The sequence below is a fragment of the Halichoerus grypus genome, chromosome 10, assembly GCF_964656455.1.
Source record: "Halichoerus grypus chromosome 10, mHalGry1.hap1.1, whole genome shotgun sequence".
Taxonomy (NCBI): domain Eukaryota; kingdom Metazoa; phylum Chordata; class Mammalia; order Carnivora; family Phocidae; genus Halichoerus; species Halichoerus grypus.
In genome coordinates this window covers 104,356,515-104,373,835 of record NC_135721.1, presented here as the reverse complement: position 1 = coordinate 104,373,835, position 17,321 = coordinate 104,356,515, and the positions used below count along the sequence as shown (strand labels likewise).

The following is a 17,321-nucleotide window of genomic DNA, read 5'->3' as shown; positions in this document are numbered from 1 at the left end:
GGCTCAATCCCAGGACCCTGGGATCATGACCCGAGCCGAAGGCAGACGCTTAACGACTGAGCCATCCAGGCGCCCCTGTTTTTTTTTTTTTTTTTTTAAATCTTCCCCACAGCTTAGTGCTTAGAACATATTAGACATAATTATGATTTGACTTAAAGGGGAACCTTTCCCACAATTTTTTGGGGTCCCAGAACAGTCCTACGTTACTACTGTTATCCTGGTATAACTATTAAACAGCTCTCCGCTTTACTCTCAAACCAGTCTGGGTTTGAACAAGATATAATCTATTTTCTCAAGTTATAGCCAACATTGACACAATAAAACATTGGCCATAAAGTGTCTTTGAGTTCTTGACAAAAGGCCATGATTTTAGAGCTGTCTGACCACTGTAATGAATCTGACTCATGCAATACCTTTACTAGTTACTATATTTATTTGGATTTGGAAAAGAAGAAAAAAATTCAAATAGGATGTCAAGTGGGATAGTTGGCTTGATCAATCTTCTCTTACCCCTCAACATATTATTTAGAAATCTTCTTGAGAAAAAGAGGAAAAAGTGGTATAAACCCTCAACTACATGCTCTCTTACTTTGTATTTTTAAAGCCTTTTTGCACACATGTGCTTTCCTTTGATATTTCCAACACCCCTCTTAAGCAGATCAAGGTGGGAGATACTGGTTTTCCTATTTTAGAAGTAAAACAACTTCATGGAGTCAATACCACTTGGACAGCCAGCAAGAGATAGAAGCTAGAATAAAGTCAGGATTTATATTAAAACTGGACAGCTCCTTTCCCCCCATTAAAATACATGCTCTTCAGTTATCTTTCCACACCTGAGGACATTCATATCCTTTTCCAATAAAAATGAAAACATTAGTTGCAAGAATCAAAGAGCACTTCATCCAAGGAATGTTTGCAAACATGCCATTTGGGATGCTTTCTAAGCCACAGGGGTGATAAGGATCACATCTTCCATTCACCTCATCTTTACGCTTTCTAGGGTGCCTTTCATTTTCTTTCATACCAAACTCAAGGAATAGGCAGACTAGGTGTTTTCACTTTGCTTCACTCAGCACTCAAGAGAGGTGAAGAAGTGAGCTCAAGACTGTGTTGTGGCCTGTAAGGGGTGCAGCTAAAAATGATGCAGGTCACCTGACTCCCGAGTCCAGGTACCTTTGTCTTTGCCAAATGAAAATGTCATGGAATAAAATGCCAAATTTCCCATGAAGCTTACTGTAACGAGATTTAATTTGCCTTTAAAATTAAATAAAAAATAGGAAATTGACACAAAGATCATTTTTTAATTTTTACAGATAAGCAAGGGAAAGGCTTTACAGAGGTCCTGAGTCGCTTTATGTTTTGAGCATCAAATATTGATATAGCTGGAACCTACCATTAGGGACAACACTTTTAGGAACACAAGCAGGAGCATCAGCACCCTCCTCTGCACCCCCTGAGCTCCAACCAGCGCTCAGGCTCTCACACTTCATGCCATATAAGCAATAAGCTGCAACAAACAACTTGGAATATAATCTTGACTGTATCACCAGAAGCCTCTGCTGGCTTAAGGGCTCAGTATGTGGTTCCACGTCTTCAGTCACTCCTTGGGTTTCTACAGACTTTCTTCCTTGGCCCATTTCCAACCAAAAGGGGAGATGCTAGATAAAATTGACTGGGAGCTCTTTTAGGTCACTGCTCATTGCTTCCTTCCGAGGCATGAGAAACAATCTGTGTGGCAACAAATTTCTAGGAGTAGAGAAAGAATGGGGTGCATATTTTCTCTTCTTAAGGCGATTTCTTAGGGAATTTTAAGGAAACATTAAGCTTGTGAGTGAAGGGAAAAGGGTTATTCTACTATGTATTTTTTTTTAAGCGTGCAGACACCAGGTTGCTGCAGGTGAAGATATACAAGTAATGGCCCCAAAAGCACCACTCCTGCCAGTTAGTAAGTTTTATAGAAAACTCTAAGTTTCTATGATGACTAAAGGAATTCACACTTCACAGATGGGGAACCCAGAACAGCTATCACACCGCATGGGGAAGCAGATGGCCTTCCCCATGAGTGCACCTCTGTACACTTGTATTTGCCATGGAGACATCTCAGGTTGGAGGGCAATGCGGAGAATTAACCTGCAAGCACCCAGTCCTCAAACATCTGGGCAAATGGGGATACCTGAAAACCTCCTTCATATTACTCCATGGTCATCCCTGGGCCGCAAGACCAGAAGGTGAACTCAATGCATCAACCACTGCTGCCCATTTGGTTATTTATTTTATTGCACATAGAAAGCAGACATTTCAGTTGTTTGCTGTCATAAAACCACTCCCTGGATCGGACATCACTAGCACTCTAAAAGGCTCCTTTGTGTCCCCTTTAGAGTTCTGTCCCCATGAAGTAGTTTTTTGAGTTCTATCATCAGAGATTTGTTTCACCTGTTCTTGAATTCGGTATAAATGGACTCACACATAACATCCTTTTTGTGTGTCTAGCTTCTTTTGCTCAATGTAGTATCTGTAAGATTCATCCGTGTTGTTGTGTCTATCAATTGCGTGTTCTTTTTATTGTTGCATGCTCTTCCACTGAATGACTAAATCAAGATTTATTTATCATTCTTCTACTGTTGAACATGTGGCTTAGTTCCAGTTCTGGACTATTAGGATACATTGGTTATGCACTAATTTTCCTTGGTTATAAATCCAGGGGGCTATTGCTGAGTCATAGTGTAGCTCTGTCAAGATTCTGAGTTGTTTCCATGTTTCCATGTTACACACACACACAGAATCTTTGCCATGTGTGTAGGGTATGTGTAGCTTTAATTGATGTGCTATCCACTAGGCTTTTAAGTTTTACCAAGGGGGAAAAGATCCCAAGCAAAATAACAAGCAAGCAAAAGCAAAAATAAATAAGACAGGAAAGTTATTTTCTTTGACACAAAATAAATTGCCATGCAGATACGATTTACTTTATAAAACTGGTCAATCTTGAGCTACATGTTGTTTATTTGAAGTTGTCTGCAGGCTAGATTGCATTTGTAGTTTGCCTACAAATGTGTTTTTCCCCCACATAACAGATTCTTTGTTGTTAGCATGTTTTTGTTTTTAACAGACCAGTGGTCAAAAATTGAGAAATTTCATATCATAAAACTCTAGCTTTCAAGCTTCTCCTAAAAAATTGGAATATCTGGTAGACCTGAGGCCCCATTGCCATAGAGCAATAACAGAGTAAAGTAGGTGCCACTGCATTTAGATAGGCACACAGGCCCCTGCATTTAGACAGGCACAGAGTGCCTTCCACCACCTATTGTTTCTTACACTGCCTGGTCTCTGTAGGCATAAGAACCTCTACCCTATGACCTGACAGTCAAGTTCATTCACATTTCTCTCATTTAGAGTACAGGGATCTCACAATTCCAAAGATGAGAGTGTCCTAGAGAGTTAAAATTTTGTCTTTTTACATGTCAAACTTTGAAATGTGTGGAAATCTTCCTAAAAAGTACTGTATACTAACCTCTTTCCAAGAAATGGCTGAAATAAAAGGGACAGCTCAGAATATGTTGAATCTGTGTGCTAAATGCATCAGAGGGAATATGGAGAGGAGAGCCAGCTGAGCTTGTTCTTCTGATGGGAGAAACTTCACTCAGGATATACACCCACAGGCCCAGGCTTCTGATCAACATCTGTTAACCATGCGAGCAGGATATTTGACAACAGATGAGAAAAACAGCCCGTCTGATCCATTCAATTAAATACTTCCTGGACCAGACTCAATTTCATTATGATGAGTGCACTGGGCATTTGCTAACTGCATTCATATATTTTCATGGTGCCAAAGATATTAGTAGGGAGCCAATGTTATTTCATTTTGGCAGTATGCATTATAGATAATCTGAAGATTCCTTATGCTAAACTACAAATATATCCTGGTTACATTTTAAAAAATGGTAAGTTTTGCGAGGCTCACTAGACAGTAAAGGAAATATCTGACCACCCCCTGCCCTGCCAAAATGAAGGACAGAGAAAAGAATAGAAAGAGTAATGAAAAAAATCAGCATAGTCCTAAGGGAACATGGCAATAACAACACTAATCTGGAGACCAACTCTCCGTCCCTTTGCAAAGCAAGGCAAGGCAGTCAAACCTGAGAGACAGAACCTAGAATGGATCTTTGGATAAGGAACAAAATTGTCCCTGACTCTTAGAGGAAGCAAAGCAATACTCTCTGCAGGAACACATCCCCATTCAGGCAGGCCCTAAGGATTCCCACATATTAACGTCAATAATCAAACATTCCGTATCACACAAAGAAAAACACCACCAAGCATAATAGTCGACAAAATAACTGATTTTCTGCATCCTTTGTACTTCATGGGTAGAATGAGCAGCTAAACACAAAATAAAATGTAAATGTAAAAAAAAAAATTTTAAATGGAAGATGAGCATGAGCTGACAGAACACTTTGCCATCTATGAACTCAGATGTGGAAACTTGCTAAGGGCCCACATTATTTCATGATTTGTAAGCTCTTGACATTTTTTCTGATTAGCCCAATTGTGCAACATCCCCATCAGCTGTCCAATTATTTTGTCCCAAAGACTCCCATGCTCTCGTGGTCACTGTCAGATCCCTGTGCTCCCCTGTGACAGTTGGGTCCACACGCCATTAACAGTAAGTGCAACTACTCAACTCCATTCTGGAACCCATCCTCTCGGTAATATTAGGAAGCTCGCCTACCGGACAGTGTCTTTGAACATCTACCCAGGCCATGGATGGCAGCTTTCACGGAGCTTCTCAGAGATGCCGGCCTTCTCCAGCGAGTGCCTTATTGCCTTTGTGAAGGGAGTACCCTCTGGGCCCTCTTGGTAAGTTAGACACATAGTCAAGTGAGAAGTTCTCAGATTGTACCGAAAACGATCTTAACATTCCTCTTCCCTGAGCCATCTGACCCTTTAGCAGAACTATCAAAGAAACTATGCAATTTCCTCCTCACTTGCTATAAGCCATCACAGCATAAAGGCTTCAAAGAACCATCCTAAGAAAACTGCCAGGGCCAACTTCAAGTGTCTTTGACAAAAGGTTAAATCTTGGGGTGCCTGGGTGGCTCAGTCAGTTAAGCGTCTGCCTCCGGCTCAGATCATGATCCTGGGGTCCTGGAATCGAGCCCTGTGTCAGGCTCTCTGCTAAGTGGGGAGCCTGCTTCTCCCTCTCCCTCTCCCCCGCTTGCACGCTCTCTCTCTCAAATAAAATCTTTTTCTTTACTGATGAATCACAGACCTGTACCTCTGAAACAAATAATACATTATATGTTTTAAAAAAAAAAAAAGAAGATATAGGACGGGAAAAATGAAGGGGGGGAATTGGAGGGGGAGATGAACCATGAGAGACTATGGACTCTGAGAAACAAACTGAGGGTTCTAGAGGGGAGGGGCATGGGGGAATAGGTTAACCTGGTGATGGGTATTAAAGAGGGTACCTATTGAATGGAGCACTGGGTGTTATATGCAAACAATGAATCATGGAACACTACATCAAAAACTAATGATGTAATGTATGGTGATTAATATAACATAATAAAATAAAATTTAAAAAAATAAAAAAAAAAAAGATTAAATCTTGAGTAACGTGTGAGTCCCCATATCAATAAGTCCTTGTTGTTCCAGCTTCCATGGGGGTTTCACCCTCCCCTTCCCCCATACACTCAAGGTCAGTTCCCATGCAGGTTTCCTTGGTTCTGATGGCACCTGCTGGCCAGGTACTTCAATTTTTCAGTGGGTGGGCTATTTCTTCCTGAAGAAGGGCTGATACTCCTTCTGCTGAGACTATACTCATTATCAGCTTGAAGAAATGAGGAGTGGCTGAGAAAGATCTTAAGGAGAATGAGAATAGTCTTACGAGGCACCTCCTTTGGGGAAAATCCTGGCACAGCTACCAGGTGGGTGAGGCTATTCTCTGTCAAGGGAGAAGGGATTGCTCCTGTCTTCCAAGATGGTTTAGGGACATTTAGGAGTTCAAGGTTGTCAAGGTCATCAACCCAATGACCCATCCTGTCTCAGCCTCCTTGCTGGGGCCTTGAGTTTGAAACAGGAGATCCTACAAAGCTGTGTGGTCTCCTTTGAAGCTCTGCCACACTTTAAGTCAGACCCCGGGCCCAAATTTCATCAGTCTGCCCTGCAAGAGCCAGAGAGAAGTCTCCTGTAAAGCTGCCTCAGATGCCCTCCGGCTCTCAGAGCATGCAGTAAGTTGGGAATTAACCACCCTCAGCCTAATAGTCTCTTTTCGAAGGTCAAAAGTAGCCACGCTGCTGCACAATCCATATACCCATCGCTGCTCTACTAGTTACTGTATGCTGCAGCTGCTAAGTCTCCCAACACTTGACCCTCCATGTAAGTCTTATCTCAATTTACTACATGGTGAAAGCTTAAATAATCGTAATGCTGCAGCACACCAGGGTCTATTTTCATTCCAATTCGCCCCAAAAGGATGTGGTCTCTATTGCTTTCAGACAGGTCAGTAATCCAATTCCAAAATCCTACCCACAGGGTATCCCTTTCTACAACCACTTATTTTAGCTTAGTTTCCCTGGGCAATGGACCTGAGACAGGCATTAAGTGCTACCGCTTGCATTGGAACAAGCAATCCCAAGGTAGGAGAAAGAAGAGAAAGGAAATGGGGCAGGGAAGGATAGGAAGAAGACAAGGGAATATGTTATTGTTCTGGCCACTATATTACCATGAACTATGAAGGAGCACAGCCAGTAGCCCAGCAAATGCATCTGCAAAGTGACAGGGAACACCTTTAAACATGCAGTACAGGGACATATGTACTGGAAAAGGCCATCAGAGAGAGAAATGGAGAAGGAATTTATCTGCCTTGCTTCCTCTTCTCTCTCATAGGAGCAAGCTGCTAAGATCTAGGTCAGTGGTTGTCCACTAGGTATAATTTTTGTCCCCCAGGGTGACATCTGACAAGATATTTTTGTGTGTGTGCCTAGAGATTTTTGTTGTTGTCACAGCTGGGAGGAGCTATTGGCATCTAGTGGGTTGAGGTCAAGCATAATGCTAAACATACTACAATGCACAGGAGGTTCCCTACAACGGCAATTATTCAGTCCAAAGTGTCATTGGTGCTAAACATACTACAATGCACAGGAGCTTCCCTACAACGGCAATTATTCGGTCCAAAATGTCATTCATAGGTGCTTCTGTTGATAAACCCTATTCTAGGTGATGGTAAAGCCAAAAGAACCCAAAGAAGTGTTTAAGACATATTTGACAAAATCACCCCGCAGAAAAAGACAAAAGATAAGGAAGACATTTCACAGAAGAGAAAACACAAATGGAGAACAAAACATGAAAAGATACTGAACCTCATTAGTAATGAGAGAACTCAAATCATGGTAAGATACCATTTCACACTTAACTGATCGGCAAACATTAAGACATCAAAAAGACCAAGCATGGGGAGGAGTCTCAGGGTGATTCTCATTTACAGCTAGTTGGGAGTATAAATTGCTACCAACTCTTTAGGAAAGAGTTTAGTATTATGTTGTAAAGTTGAACATGTACACATTTAAGGTGACCACTCATGCCAATTTGCCTGGGATTGTTCCTGGTTTTAGCCCTGAAAATCCTGCATCCTGAGAAACCACGCAGTTCCAGGCTACCTGGCATGGGTGGTTTCCTATATCATGTGTTCTAGCAACTTGCTTCTACATAGATATTCCCGAAAAACTTAAACACATGCTAGGAGACATATAAAAAATGATTGTAGTATCATTGCTCATAGCAAAAAATGCAGAAAATGGAAACAGAAATGTCAATCTACAGAAGAATTGTGATATGTTCACAGATGTAATATTATTTAGCTGTGAAAATGAACTATAGTTACATGTAACGACATGGACGAATCTTAGAAACAAATGTTCGAGGAAATGAGCAAATCGTTAGGCTGAGTATAAAGTCATTACTATAAAGCTCAAAAGGAAGCAAAAATTAATAACAATATGTAGGAATATACTCCCATTTGGGCCAATTATTTTTAACCAAAATAATTGTAAATGGTAGATGTAAATTTAGGACAGTGGTAACCTCTGGAGGGTAGGTGGGGAGATGGAATGGGGAAACACTCTGCTCCCCAAAGAAAAATTAATAATAATTAGGTCCTCAGAGAGTGTTCATTGGATTTTGTATCTTTGCTGTCAGCTTTAACTATGTTATTTATTTGTCTTTGGCTATGCTATTTTCTGTTTATCTTACCTTCAAAAAATACCCTTATCTCACTTTTTAGAAACAGGTAGCAAAGAATCACCAACACATCTGCAAGACAAGAATGAAAGAAATACATTCCCCAAGCCAACAAGGGTGGGTATTTGGGCCCTGGGTTCTCCATTCATGGGTCTGGTCAGCATTTACTTCCAGAGTCTAGTTCCCATTCTACCTCCAAGGAGCTAGTGATGCTATTTGATATCAGCTTATTAAGCCTCACACTAAAACTTGCTGTACCTGGTGGCTTAGAGGAGCGCCACACTGAAACACAGGCCCAGGAGAACTATCAAAGTCACTTAGGAAAACTGTAGAATAAGGTTTCTATTTAATTTACAAAATCCAGTCTCAAAGCGAAAAACCCATGAACTGAAAATTACCATTTCACATGCACATCCCAGTGGAAACATACATGGACACATCTCTTTTCTAAATACATCCCTGATGTCAGCTGCCTCAGAGACCTACTTGAGAAACTTGTCCTTGTGAGAGTCTGGAGGCTTGGTATTTCGGTTTGGGACCATAACCCCAAAATCCTTTATTTTGGGGATCCTTTATTTTGTGGGTTATGGAAGGTGCATCACAGAAAGAGTTTCTGTCATGTAATCTACGTCATCACCTGACCTCCCTGAAGCCACAAGGTGCACAGGCTGAGTCATGGGCACAGCTGTTCTTGGATCCAGCTCCCTCAACCTCACCTCTCTCCAAGCACCCATCAAGGTATTTCCTTCCTCCCCCTACCCTCCCTTTTTGAAATAAATGTCAATCCTACAAATCATTTCCTAAGAAAACATCTTATAATTTTATTTATTTATTTTTTAAAGTTTTATTATTTATTTGACAGAGAGAGACACAGTGAGAGAGGAAACACAGCAGGGGGAGTGGGAGAGGGAGAAGCAGGCTTTCCGCTGAACAAGGAGCCCGATGCGGGGCTCGATCCCAGGACCCCAGGATCATCACCTGAGCTGAAGGCAGACACTTAACGACTGAGCCACCCAGGCACCAACATCTTATAATTTTATTAACCATATTGCTACAGCAACCTGGACATCCACCCATCCCTCCACTCATTAACCTGACTTTGCTCGCCTTCCCATCTGTTTAACATTTTTTCTTAAATGTTATTCTTCCTACAAATTAACTTTTCTTTGCTTGAATTCTGGTACATTTACATACCTCTAGTCTTTAATGCTGTTCTCTCTCCTGGTGCTTGTCTCTTGCCCTCAGCACTATATGCCTTCATTATGGGGCATTGGGTGTCTCTGAAAATACACTACCCTCCTTGCCTCAAATTTACTTCCTACTTTATTCTGGCTGGGGAATACCTACTCACCCTGTAAGCTTAAATCCAGATGTTTCTCTTCTTGGTACATCTCCCCTTCCTGTGTCAGTGCCCTTTGGCCATGTGACCTTGAAGCTCCTCTTACCAAGAGGTGGAGTTTATTTCTACATCTGGGCTGGTCTTGTGATTTACTTTGGCCTATATCATGCAGCAGAAGTGACTGTTCTGAGCCTCGGCCTCAGGAAGCCTTGCACACTTTCATTCACTCTCAAACCTTCCCTAGCCACCATGGGAACAAGCCCAGGCTAGCCACTGGAGAACTGAGTTGATCCAGCTACATTCTTTTTTTTTTTTTTTGAAGATTATATTTATTTATTTATTTGACAGAGAGAGACACAGCGAGAGAGGGAACACAGGCAGGGGGAGTGGGAGAGGGAGAAGCAGGCTTCCTGTGGAGCAGGGAGCCTGATGCGGGGCTCGATCCCAGGACCCTGGGATCATGACCTGAGCTGAAGGCAGACGCTTAACGACTGAGCCATCCATGCACCCCGATCCAGTTCAATCAGTTACCAGGTGTGTGATGTAAAGCATCTTAGACTAGCCAGTCCCCAGCCACTGTTAGCTGATTGCAGATGAATGAGTGAACCTACCTCAGACCAGCTAAACCTGGCCCACATCAGCAGAACTTTTTAACTCACCCACAGACCTGTCAGCAATATTACATACTTGTTGTGTTCAGCCACTAAGTCGTGGAGTTATTTGTTATACAGCAACAACTGATAACCTCTTTCTTGATCCTACTTAATAGCAGTAACACACTTCCGTATGGCTCTTATTATACTCCATGTTTTCTGGTCTTTCTTTTCCTGCTCTCCTTAAGAACATGGGCATTTTTTTTGCATCCCCAAATCTAAATGGCTCCTGCCAACTTTCAAATAAATGGGTGTCAGAAAAATAATTAATTAGTGACTTAAGGATTACAATGGTGCCCAACGGATGGTTTTGGAGCCAAACCAGAATCTGAATCCCAGCTCTATATCCTGTATGTGTTACTCCCGAGAATCTGGTTACCCTTGCTCAACCTTATCTGCTCATCTATACATGGAAGACCAGAATCAATATATATGCTGCAGGACTGTGGTGATAAAATACATATTTCCCCTCCCCTGCACCTGGTACTGAGTGACAAATAAGAATTAAATGATAAGATGTAATGCATTTATTATAGTACATGGCTTCATACTTGACAAATGATAGCTCCACTAATATAATCATGAGCATCACTGTTGTTGTCACTTCTTAGAGCAGAAACTATCAGTGCTCCATCCATATCCTCTTGGCACTCATCATTTCTGTGCATGCTGATCTGATGGCAGCTTCCAATGGCAAACACCTGGGGTTCTTTGCCTGAGGCTTCCTCTGGCTGCTGGAGTCCTCTTGGCCCACATCTATGGCAGGCCACAGATGCCAGGGAGTTAACACCCTTCACTTCTATCCAGGGGAGCAGTCTTCCATCAAGGCAGATGGGAAAAGGTGGCTGATTCCCTTGCCCTTGGCTAGGATAAATCTAAGGTATGTTCTATACTGTATCCCAAAATTGCCCAATGGGATCATACTCCTCTTGGTCACAGTAACAATAAGGTACTTTTTCTGTTTTCCTTCTCTTTCCCACCCCACATCCCCATTTCCCTATAAAGGTATACTGGCATCACCTTCCAAATAAACACCAGTACCCAAATTTTTTGTCTCACTATTTGATTCCAGAGAAATCAACCTAAACCAACTACTAATCTTATTGCTTCAGCATACAGTTACTTTTTCAGGAACTTTGACCATTTGGAAGCCTACCCTTGTAAAGATCTCTCCAGCTAATCAGAGTTGTATCTGATCCAGTGGATGACAAGACCAATCACAGAATGTGGTATACCACCTGTAGGTTTTCTTGGATCTTTTCATCATGGTTCAATTCTCTGAGTACATCAGGATACCCAATTGATCTTGGGTAGTTCTGTGCTTACGCTAAAGGGCACCTGGAACCATGGTATTGATTCTTGGCCAAGAAAGAAGTGAAATGTAATAGCTAGTGATTTATAACTTGCTATTAGAAGTCCGAAATGCCCCCCAAGGCAAACTGTACCAGCCTGTCTATGCTGTTTATGGAAACTGAGTGGATTGATGGTTTACACCTGTTTACCTGTTCACAAAGACTGCTTTTAGCTCCCTGAGCTGTGGGGTACAAAATGCTCCTCAGTAAGCCTGATTCTTGGCTCCCCTGAGACCAACGTGTCATATGTGTATCTTGGTGGTTCATGATCTGAAGACTAAGGGCATCATGTGTGATGGAGAAAGGACCCTGAGAGCTGCACCTAGAAGTCTCAGTCCCCTCTAGTGCTTGCTGGGCTTGCTTTCTCCTGTTGTACCCTTTCCTTTGTTTGATTACAGCTGTACATGTATATACCTTATGGTGTCTCAAGAATCTTTTCAATTACCTGACACTATAATTGCTGTACTGGGCCTGTTTTCTTTCTTTTTTTAAAAAAATATTTTATTTATTTATTTGACAGAGAGAGACACAGCAAGAGAGGGAACACAAGCAGAGGGAGTGGGAGAGGGAGAAGCAGGCTTCCCACCGAGCAGGGAGACTGCACTGGGCCTGTTTTCTGATGCCAAAGGCTTCTGAAAAGGGTTTGGGGTGGAGAAAGTAAGGGTTCCCACAGCACCCCATTTTAGAACCCTTTCAGAAAGTTTATCAACTTTCATATACACAATACAATATGGTTAACTACAGTCACCGTGCTGCATATTACATCCCCATAACTTATTTTATAACTGGAAGTTTGTATCTTTTGACCACCTTCACCATTCTACTGACTCCCCATCCTCCTGCCCACCTCTAGCAACCTGCAATATAGTCTCTGTAACTTTTAGCTCGGATTTAAAAAAAAATTTTTTTTAACTGATTCCACATATAAGTGAGATCATATGGTATTTGTCTTTCTGCACATGTGACTTATTTCACTTAGCATAATGCTCTCAAGGTCCATCCATGCTGTCTCAAATGGCAGGACTTCCCTTTTTATGGCTGAAGAGTATTCTACTGTGCATATGTGTGTGTGTGTGTGTGTGTACATTATTTAAAATAAAATTTAAAAGAGCAAAACCATAACATAATTCATCCCCCTACCTTTTTTTGATGGCTGTGGATGAATCGGACTCCAGAGGAGTTTGGCTATTTCTGTCCTGCAACTTTTTGTTGGAGTTCTTCAGTGTTCTTCATTTTTCTTCAGTGTTCATTTTGGCAAGAGGTGGAAGCATTTTGCCACAGTATATTTCTGTAACAACATGGTATCAACATGTGTCAGAAACCCACCAACATTCTGCTCCATTTAAAAATAAACAACCTCACTTACTTCCCATTCCTGTACATGCTGCGCATCCTTTCTCTACTGTTCCAATCATTCTCTCAGGCATGCATCTACTGATCTGGGATTACCTGGACCCTCCAGCAGTGTTAGGCTCCCCTTAGCACCTTACCTGCATCTGTCATAGCACTTTCTCACACTGGTCCAATGTGAGTCCAGTTCTTCAACAGGGAGTGAGCCCTATGGAGGCAGTAAATGTGCCCTTGGTCCCTGACTCTCTGGGGCCGAGCCTGCTCTCTAGTAATTGTACGTTGCATATGGTCGATTCTCATTATTTGCAGTAGTCACATTCTATACAGTAGCTGCAAACACCAAATGAGTGAATGCTGAACCCATTGCTCCTACAAGAAATCCAGGGTTCTTCAAGTCTCTGATCCCAAACATGCTCATCCATCAACCAACACATAATCTTGTTTCAGAGTTTTATATGCGTTTCTGTTTAAAGACACATTTAATATATATATTGTTGATTCATTAACATTCAACTTAGCCAACAGCACCAGAACTCACACCTGAATGAAGATTGCCAAAGACATGTATTTATTCCACAAGGCACATCACACTGAGGAATACTGGACGGCACCTCAGCACTCTGCTCGGGGACCATTTCAAACAGCAAAACCACCAGCAAAAGCATAGAAATGCAAAAACACATGTGATGGTGAATTTGTAAATACAAAATCCACGAATAATGAAGACTGACTATACATACATTGGCTGATTCAAAGTTATGTGTAAGTTCCTAGCCTTGCTTATGGTCCAGCACAGCACTGCCATTTAAATGAGTAAATATATAAATACTATTGATTGGATACAAAGGGACTAAATACAGATTTCATATGCTTCATGAAAGATCCAAAAATTGAAAGCAGTTATTCTCTCCTATCCTATTAAAAGGACAAATCGCAGGTCCCAGTTCTTTTCTTCTTCCCGATATTAATCACTGCTCATCCAATTTTCAGACAAGTCCAAAGAAAACCTCCCTGAAAATAATTATAGGTTGACAGTCTATCCTACCCATTATGGGACAACCCAAGCCGTTTCCAGAAGACGGCTCCATTTTTCTCCTTGAATAATAAGAAATACCTGCTTTTATTTTATTATATGCATCAGTTAACTGTAGGTACACAGCATACATACTTACTACACTTGTATTTTCTGTAAAAATGCCAGTACTTTGTGACATAAAAAGTGGAAGTATCACACTTTAAGTATCTACTTTCCTATGCATTTGAAAAATGTTTAAGGCTTCCCTTAGGGACAGAGATTTATGTTTTAAAGCTGTTGCAAATATTTTCCCGTTAAGTTTACTTCTTTAAAACCGGTTAAATTTAAACTTGATTTATTTCTATTTCATGGAAAGTAATTTGCTGGTAAAATCATCTTCTTAAAAGCATGCCCTATGTTTTAAACTACCATTGCTAAGATCAGAACTTGCTAAAAATGAATGTCTTGCATAGATAACAGGAAATCCTAGATGGTTCTGAAAGCTCAGTTCTTGCATGCTTTTAACCTGTTAAAACACAGGTTTTTAATTTAGTTCAAAATCAGCTAAAACATAAGTAGACATAACTTCCTTTTAAAGCCTTGTGATATTCTCTTCATATATTTCAGAGCAGAAGATAAGCCACCTTGTCAGGAAATGCAATTTTAAGACTGATACAGCCATATGGGTCTCTCACATAACAATAATTCAATATATTTTACAACAGAAATACTTTGATCCAGAAAAGTAAAACAAAATAAATGTATCTTATTTTTATATTTTATTAATACCATTATATTACATTTTCTATATAATTAATCAATATTTTGGTTTTAAACTTTATTTTGTAATTAGCATTATTTTAACTTTCTATTTATACTACAAATAACCAAAATAAAAAAAGTCAGATGCCATAAATTTAATATGTGCCTAGATTAAAACTCTCCTCTCAAATTTCTTTTCCTTTAAACATGCCACTAAGAAACCTTTATCTATATCTCTGTAAAGCCAGATTGCCACTACTGACCTAGAAAAAGCAATCTGAATGCTCAGTAGACTATGTTCACATAACAACTACACTACTCTGAACCTGCTGATAATGTACATATTAATATGAGGTACTGATGTCAATTAAATTGAATATTTCCAACCTTCAAGAGGAAGGGGTTGACTTTGGAATCAACAGACTTGGCTCCAGTCTTACTGCACAGTTGGGGCCAATTCGTCATTCCTCAAGTTTATTTGTTCATCTGAAAAATGGAGATGGACAGAATTTTCCATAATACAGAGGGGTCCTCAAGATCAAGTGAAAATGTCCTATATAAGGTACCCGGCCAATAGTGAATAGTAAAGAATGTTAGTTCTGGTTTTTAGTAAGTACAAAACCAACCCAAGCAGCATTTCAGACAACTGAATTTAGCTCTTAAAACCAAAAATCAGTGACCTGTCATCTGTGAATAATTTGTAAAATAAAACAAAAAAACCCCAAAAGTTCTAGTTTACCCACACATTTTCTTACCAGCAAAATAAGCATCTCTATATGTGTGTCTGTTATAGAGATGTACCCAAAGAAACATAACTTTTTTTACCACAGGTCTATGCCATTTTGTACATTTGATTTTCATAGATCCACAGATTCATTTCATAAATTCAATACGGCCTCTCCATATTGGGCTCCTTGACCGTGAGATCAAACAAAAACACTTTGCTACAAATGGCACCTAACTCAAAGACAGATGTATTATTGGACTCACTGGCCAATTGCTAAAAAAAAAATCTAAGATTTTATTTTATGTAAAGTAGAACAAAGATTTGCCATCAACTATATTAGGACAAATACTTCTAGTCCCTGCACACTTGTTTTCTCCTCTTATTCAAGAATAAGAGCACTTATGCAGATCATTTCAGGTGGTTTAGACCCAGGATGAAATGAGCCTCATCAGCCCTGCGATCTTAGAATGTTTGTTGCATTATTCACCCTTTTATCCACTTCTCCTTGTACCCAGAAATTTAAATATGTGAGCGGCAGGTTTGATATGTGGTCTGTGCTCTTATGTTAAAAAAACAGGACTTTTTTTTTTTCTCTCTCTCTCTCAGAGAATAAGCTATGACCTTGTCCTCATTAATAGTGAATTCTGAGCAAATAAAGTCCAATGGATTATGAAATCATGAAAGATTCTAAATACCATCAGGTCAAAGTCTTCCAACAACTCTGAGGCATTGGGGTAAGAGGGGAGAAATAAATGATTATATGGAGAAAACCTATAATTTATTTTTTAATCTATTTTTTTTTTACTAGGATAGCATCTTTCTAAAACCAAATTAATATAGATCATCCTTCTTGAAAATATAACTTCATCACTGTGCCATTTTATAATAGCTTTTTCTTTGTGTATACTTTATAACGTGATAATTCTATACTTTCAACTAGATATAGCACTCCTCATCTAATAGGAAAACCCTTAGATACACAAAAGGGTTTCATTACCGGGTTTGACAGTAGAAAAGCCAAGCAGAAATCAAGCTGGCAGAGACAGTTTAATATAAACCTCCTCTGAGGACTTGCAAACAACATCACATTTGTTTTCTGCTACTCATCTGCCCCTCTGTGATCTCTGTCTCTCTCTATAATAAAATATTTATAGCCAGAGCTCAGCAGCCCTTCCTCTTTCTTCACTGTTGGAATAAGGTATGTTCTGCTCCCTGGGAGAGAACAACAAATAGAAACACTAAAACTCTGAATACATAACTTTGGGGGAGAAAAAAACCTCATCCACTGAAAGACAGATTTTCTTTCATTCAAAGCAAGATAACTGTGACATATGGAACTGCATTTTCTGTCATTATTTATGCACTTGTCAAGTGCACGGAATCCTCTCTAGGGAAACTTCTAGGGAGTCTACAGAGCTCTTCGCTCTCTTTGGATATCCTCAATATGGATTGAGCACTATTTTGTTTTTCTTTTCAGGGAATAATGAAGCTTGATTTTCTAAAACCAATCTCATCTTTTCCTACAGGAAAATATCCTGTTTGAATGTCTGGCCTCTATCTATGAAACATTTCCCCTGAGACAATGGAAGGATTGAGCTTTTTAGGACTGAACTGTAGGTAGTATTCTCATGTTAATGTTCCTTTCATCTGCAAGAGCAGTTTGTGTGTTGGCTTTTATTTTAAGGAGTAATTATCCTTTAGGCTAACAACCACGTAAACAATGAAGTTTGGATATATTGGTTTTCTAGTTGAATAGAAAAGGTACTTTGAATTTTTATTTGCACAAGTACCCCAAGTTCTAGCTCCATGGGTGAGTACTTGCTTTTCAAACTTGATTGACTAAATGAGTCTATATCTGGGCTTCCTTATCTCACACCCCTGGTAA

General features: G+C 40.1%; 1 protein-coding gene across 1 annotated transcript in view; it reads right to left on the bottom strand.

The window, feature by feature from the left end:
* Nucleotides 1-17,321, bottom strand: part of PAK5 (p21 (RAC1) activated kinase 5) — a 288,487-nt gene that overhangs the window by 153,631 nt on the left and 117,535 nt on the right. The window contains exon 2 of the mRNA XM_036067827.2: nt 12,723-12,870. The gene's annotated coding sequence lies outside the window, so the exon portion shown is untranslated. The remainder of the gene's footprint in view (nt 1-12,722; nt 12,871-17,321) is intronic.